Raw genomic sequence first — 7,172 nt, 5'->3', positions numbered from 1 at the left:
AAGCTTCTTTCTTGTTTGATTTGTTAAGGAATAAAATATTTAATGAAACTTAATGTTAATTTCATTTGGAAGTATACATTTAATGCATAGGGATGGACTGTATGTTTCATTTGATTTTCTTCATCTTACAAATAATATATATTTTTCACATTTTTTCTGACATAGTATATCTTTATAGATATTTGACTTTGCTTAAAAAGAAAATCTTTTGTTTATTATCATTAAAATTTGAGAGATTCAAGATCGTCTTTTGACTTAATATACCTCAATATAGTTTCTCATAAGTTAAAATTAAGAAAAGAAAGGAAGAACAACAAAACCCTCAAGGGTAACCTTCTTTCCTCATATCCTTGCTCCATAGTTGTTGGATTTGTTTCTAAGAGTCGACCTCAACTTGAAGAGAGAGTGAAGATGCTTCTAAAAGGATTCGATGTAGAAAAGGCTCAGTTCCTCAATCCAATTTCCCATTTGACTTCCTGACATTTTCAAGAGCTTGAATAAAAGAAAGGCCTGCTTACCCACTTCAACTTCAAAGAGGATTTCTCACGGGATTGGTGTAACTATCTTTCTCCCACTCGATGGATTGCTCCTACTGACCTAGCTATCTTACTCACTGTCTAGCCCGCTCTCCCTTACTTTTTTCTCCCTAGCTTGAGGAGGGAGAGGCTAGATGGAAGAAGAGAAGGCAATGCCTCATCGTTCTTCGTTTTTGATTTGCTTGTCCATGTTTTCATTTTCACGTGAAGGAAGCAAAACAACCTTAGTCTTAGTCTGCCCTATCTTTTTTTTCGAATATCCCTTTTTGAAGCTTCAAGCCAAGGCAATCCGAGACCAGTATGGAAAGCCCAAGCCTAGAGTTCAATAGTCAAGTTTGTAGCAACTCTAACTCTAGCTACATAACCTCGAAGCTAGACGCCCTATCTTCCTCGATCCCACTCATGTTCGGACTCACTAACCATTCCCTTTCTCTTTTTGCATGTATGATTTCTTGGTCGGTCATTTCCTTTCGCTTTCATGCAGAAGGCCGCCAAAAAGAATTGTTTTAGATAATATAGAGCGGTTATGGTGCCATTTGCGAAGAAATGAGTTCGCTTTCTTTACTACTATGCTCTTTCTCCCGTCTCGGACGTGATTTGTATTGGATGCTTGATTCCTTAGTAGAGCTATTAATTTTAGATGCGGAACCAGAGCAAAGCTAATGGCTTACTTCATTACCTTAAGCCCAAGCTGGGACATTCTCTTAAGCTTAAAAAGAGTATTTCTTTCCTGGGATAAGTGGAACTGTTTACTTATATTTGAACTACTCCGAATTCTTTTCACTCTTTATGACACTAGTTCAGGAGCATATATCTTGCTCAGTTGTCTATCTTTGATCTGTTGATACTATCTTTCTCCCTTGAAAAACCAGAACTTGTAAGTAGAGTTATTCCCCAACTAGGACTTGCGGGCGAGCTACCCTTGGTTTAAAGCCCTGGTTGAGAAAGACTTTTCTTTACTAGCCGTTCCCTCTACCTGTCTATCGAGCTTATTAGTTCCGTTCATTCCCTACTGTAACTATAAGAGCTCAGTCGACTACCTAGCTAAGCACCCTTCGTCCAAGTATTCTACCGGTATCCTCTTGGTCAAGAATGGCTAGTTGCATGGACTTTCATCTAACATAACATGTTCAAGCCTAGCATGGGTAATCTCTAATAGCTGGGAGCAGAACCTTCCCCCTGAAACTTGTTGGACTCGAACCAGCACCTCTGCGCAAAAGACAAACTAGATGAACTACCTTTACTCAACTCGTGGCTTTACCCGGTTCGTTGTGCGACCTAAATCCGGGGGGTCCTTTACTTAAATATGGGTGTGATTTTGACCCTGTTCCAACCTAGCTAAAAATCCAATTGGAAGCCCCAATTGTTCCAAATGACTAAGCACACAAGGAATGTGTGATAGGTAGTATAGAGCATCAGGAACACAAATACATATTTTTTGAGCACGCGCAAAAAGTCAAGGACAATTTTATTTGATTTTGCACCTTCTAACATCTCGAATTGAGAAAGTCTCGTCATGCTCTTCCATTCATGATTTTATGTTCTCGTGGCTTCTTCCCCTCGTTCCTTTTCTCTTGGACATCTCACTTGAAATGCATTCATTCTTTTTGAACTTGTACTCAGGTACACTAAACACCAAAAAAAAAACCTCAATGAAGACAAGGAACGCAACTAAACCTTTGAACTCGGGTATCCTTTTAGCATAGCTTTCATCAGAACTAGGCAACTTTCTTTTCTTCTCTATCTGTACACGGTTAGGAACCTTATTTATATTTTATAAGAACTGACTAAATAGAAAGATTAAAGTTAGCCCAAGCCCATAAGCAATCAAGCCTTGGAAACTAGTTAAAATAGAACTCAAAACTAGGCAATCCTATAACGTAGTTAGTAGACTAGAACGAGGCGATCCCAGATTGGAACGGGCCGTTCCAAACTACTAAAACAAGGGTGATTTAGTAGCCTAGAACGGGCGTTCCCAAACTGGAACTGATCGTTCCAAACTACTAAATAGGCCTATGAATCTTGGACTAGAACGGGCTGTTCCAAAGTGGTCATTGTGAGTTAAATTCAACTCCAGAATGAGCCGTTCTGGTTTTAGAACGGGCCGTTCTAGACGTACCAAAATGGGCCATTTCAGTTTCAGAACAAGTCTTTCTGCATGTGAATTTTACACATGATGAAGGAGCCCAAAACAAGCCGTTCTGGATTTGGAACGGGCCGTTCTGGCCAGTTTAGACTTCTATAAATAGAGGTTGTGCAGTTGAGGAGAAGGAAAGGTTTTTACAGAGAAGTTTTAGAGAGAAGGACTCTGGACTAGGAAGCTTGCTTTGGGTGGATTGAAGTCCCGGGTTTAGCTTCGGAAAGGAAATTCCACTTCTTCTCAGTTCTTGGCTATTCTGAGCCAATCTTCAGGTAAGGGAAGCTAGATTGTATGTTGTTTGGTTGTATGAGTTTAGGAACTCATATGGAGTTGTATAATTATATTGAGATGTATGATGAGTAGAAAGTGAAATGAAGAGATGCAAGTTGAGTATAGTGAAGTTGTTTACAAGTTGTGTGTTGATCTATGTTATTGTTGAAGCATGATGAAATTAATTTGATAAAGTTTCTATATGTTATGTTGTGAAACATGATGAGATGATATAGTTGAAAGTTGTGAAGTGCATGATGATAATATTGTGAGTTGTGAGAAGCATGATGTGAAGTGTGTAGATGTGTGTGATTTATATAGATGTTATTAGTAGACTATGTTGTTAAGTTGTTAGAGAAAAGTTGTATGTTGCTATAAAGTTGTATGTTGTGCCATGTGTTGAAAAGATATTATTTTATGATGACTGTGTTGTTTAAAGTTGAAATGAGACGTTGTGTTGTTAAAATGTGTTGTTAAACAATGTTGATGAGTTGTTGTGCTGATAAACTATGTTGTTCAAGTTGAATGTTGATTGAGATGATGAGTTGAAAAGTTGTATGTTGTTTAAGTTGTTAAGTTGATTAAGCTGTGATGATGAGTTGTTGATCACTAGGACTAGGGGAGTTGTTTTCGAAGTTGCTCATCCCATTGTGTGGATTGAGATAGTTGTGGTGCTCTGAGGGTCCAATTTGTTGAAAAACCCTCATTGGGAAGTTGTCCCTTGGAGTGGACGTTGTGTTGTTCTCCTCTAGGACTTAGTTGATCTCGTGTGTGGGCAAGGTCGAGGCACACATGTACAAAGCGACCACGGTATAGGGGTCAGGCCAAGCTATACCGATTACAAGCGACCAGATGTTTATTGTCGTAAAGTTGTTATGGTGTCTATTGTTGTAAAGTTGAAAAGTTGGGGACATATGGTGAAGATATATGTCCTATGTTGAGATACATAGTATTAAGGAGATAAGTTGAAAGTTATTTTAAAGTTGAATCCCTTAGTACTATGTGGGCGACATGGAAGTAGTTGATCCATGTCATGGTTGAATGACCAATTTGAGTAAGGTATCTAGTTAAAGATGTAGTCTTTGACTAGGTACTGGAGGGTGCGTGGTACTTGGGAGACAGTGGGCGGGCTAACTCCATATGTTGATTGGTGATGCTAGCCAAGGCCGTGGTAGGCTCATACCCAAACCCTTCTATCCTAACAGTAGTACTGGACCTCCGAGTCTAAGTGGAACACTTGAGCAATCACCTATTGTTATCTATACCTAGTTCTCTTTGGAGTTCCTAACGTTATTCTATACCTGACCTGGTTGAGATAGGTCAAACACTGGATTCGGTAGGGTTTATGCCACCTAGACTACTCAACCTCAGTTGTTGGAGATCTTTGAGTTGAAATGCGTGATGACGCATAAGTTGTTGATGAGTTGATTTGTTGTTGATAAGAGTTGTATTTATGTTGTTATGTTGTTAATCTGTGATTGTGTTGTATGTTGATCCTGTTGAGGATGATGATAGTGTTATTATGTTGTAAGTTGCGTTGAGGTGTTGATACAACGTTGATATGTGGAATCAAGTTGAAATGATGTTAATATGTATAATATATGTGTTGTTTATCTTTTGTGTCGGATGTGAAGATGATTATATAGTTGTGTTTCATATTTGATATTTATGAGTTGTTTATTGTCTCTAGCTTACCCTTGCATGTTTCCATGTGGTTTGGACTACGATGATCATACGTTATATGGGAGCAGGGCAGGGATAAGCTGGGAGATAGCTGCTAGAGGCCACAAGAGGTGCCTCGAGATGAATTTTTTTTTGTAGGCTACCTTATAGTAGCATACTTTGTTGTATATAATTGATTGTTGTTGGTTGCTTGATTAGCAACTTGTGTTGTAAATATTTTATTGTACTATTTTAGTATATATATTCCAGTAGTGTGTAGTGTTGTTTCGTAGTGTTAAGGTCACGGCGGGTCATTACACTTTTATGGTATCAGAGTAGTTCGAGTCTAGTGGACAATCTATGGGGGTGGTCCCTTTAGGATTTTGTTGTGTTGAACTCTGTGTTGTGTTAAATGTTGTGCTAATTTGTGTTGAGTAGTTGAGATGTGTTGTGTTGAATGAGTTGTTCATTTTGTAGAAGATGCTTAGAGCAAATGAGCAAATAACCCATGCCATGGAGATGATGGCTATGGCTATGCAACAACAGAATTCCTACTTTGCTAGGATCGATGTTGAGAGAGCTACAACTAGTGCCGCAAGACCAGTTGGGTCATAGGAGAGTCGGGTTTTGGCTGAGTTTAGGAAGTGTATCCCTTCTTAGTTCAGAGGTGATGCAGATCTGGAGGTGGCTAACCACTGGAATTGCGAGTTAGAGAAGATATTTTCAGTTCTAGGTTGTCTAGAGGAGCGAAAGCTAAACTATGCAATGTATATGTTGACAGGGGTGGCAGAGTATTTTTGGAGAGGTACTAGTCAGATGCTGAATTGACCGTGAAGTGGTTGTGGACTGGGTGTGCTTCAAGAGGGCCTTCCTTGAGAAATACTTCCCAAAGACTGTTAGGCATGCTCGGTAGGCAAAGTTTATGAGATTACAATAGGGGGGAATGTCGGTGACCGAGTACGCCATGAGATTCGAGCACTTGGCACACTTCTACACCCAAGCCACCTCTAAGGCTTGGAAGTGTAGGAAGTTTGCTGAAGGCTTGAAGTATGATTTGTGGAGAGTGGTGGTGCTTATGGCCATCACAGAGTTTCCAACCTTGGTAGAGAAGGCGACGGTTGTAGAGCGGCTAGAGAGCTTCGACAAGCTGGCGAAGACTGTTGGTGGGCCAGCTAGGTCCAAGAGTGGTGGTGGTTCTCATTGAAAGCCTTATGATAGGCCCCAATCACAACAAGGGGGTCCTATCACAAGGAAACCTATTGACACAGCTAGGAGTGGGGGTTAGAGTGGAGCTGCTACTCTCAGATGTTACAGATGTGGTGGACCTCACTTTATTCGTGATTTCCCTCATACCGAGAACAAGTGCTTTAGGTGTGGCTAGATGGGTCACATGTCGACTAGTTGTCCTGTAGGTGCCATATAGACTAGGAGAGCCCCAAGGGGTGATAGATCTACTGTAGCTGGGAGGGTGTTTGCGTTGAATGGAGTCGAAGCTTCCACTTTATCTAATCTAGTGAAGGGGAAGGGTAAAGCTACTGGTAAAGATGTGATGATATTATTTGACTCAGGGCCTCCCATTCATTTATTTTATATGCATGTGCTGAAAAGTTGGGTTTTCCTGTATGTAATTTGGGGTTGAGATTGCTTGTGTCTGTGCATGCTTCTGTTTCTATTGTTGCCTCTAAGATGTGTGTTTGTTGTCCCTTGGAGATGTGTGATAGGAAGTATAAGGTGAACTTGATCTGTTTGCCTTTAGTGGATATTGACATAATCTTAGGGATAGATTGGTTATCTATCAATCACATTCTTATAGATTGTCCCAATATGGAGTTGGTTTTTCCCTTAGAGGGAGGATGAATTGTTGATTTCAGCCAGCCAAGTTGAAGTGATGTTGAGAGATGGAGCAGAGTGTTGTATTCTATTTGCTGCTGTGAGTGTGGAAACTGAGAAGGTGATCAATAGGTAGGAGTTGTGAGATAATTTCTGAAGGTGTTTTTGGATGAGGTGTCTAGGTTATCTCCTACTAGTTTAGCATTGATCTGGTCCCTAGTGTAGCGCTAGTGTTGGTTGCTCCCTATATGATGGCTGCAACAGAGTTGGTTAAATTGAAGTGTCAGGTGGAAGAGTTGAAGAGAAAGATTGACTACTTCTCCTATGTTGGTGTTGCCTAATCCTAATGAGCCATTTGAGGTGTGTTGTGATGTTTCTCACCTAGGGTTGGGGTATGTGTTGATGTAGAATAGGAGACTAACTGCATATGCTTTAAGGCAATTGAAGAATCATGAGAGGAATTACCCTACTCATGACTTAGAGTTGGCAGCAGTTGTTTTTGCCTTAAAGGTATGGATGCACTATTTTTATAGTGTAGGATTTAACGTCTTTGATGATTACAAGAGTTGAAGTACTTGCTTGATCAGAAGGATTTGAACATGAGACAGAGACAGTGGATGGAATATTTTAAAAGATTATGAATTTTAGTTGATGTATCACCCTACGAAGGCCAATGTAGTGGCAGACGCTTTGAGTAGGAAGTCCATCCACATGTCTAGTTTGATGGTGAAAGA

The sequence above is a fragment of the Cajanus cajan genome, chromosome 1, assembly GCF_000230855.2.
Source record: "Cajanus cajan strain Asha chromosome 1, NIPB_CcT2T_4, whole genome shotgun sequence".
NCBI classification, from domain to species: Eukaryota; Viridiplantae; Streptophyta; class Magnoliopsida; order Fabales; family Fabaceae; genus Cajanus; species Cajanus cajan.
Note: the sequence above shows the minus strand (reverse complement) of the source record.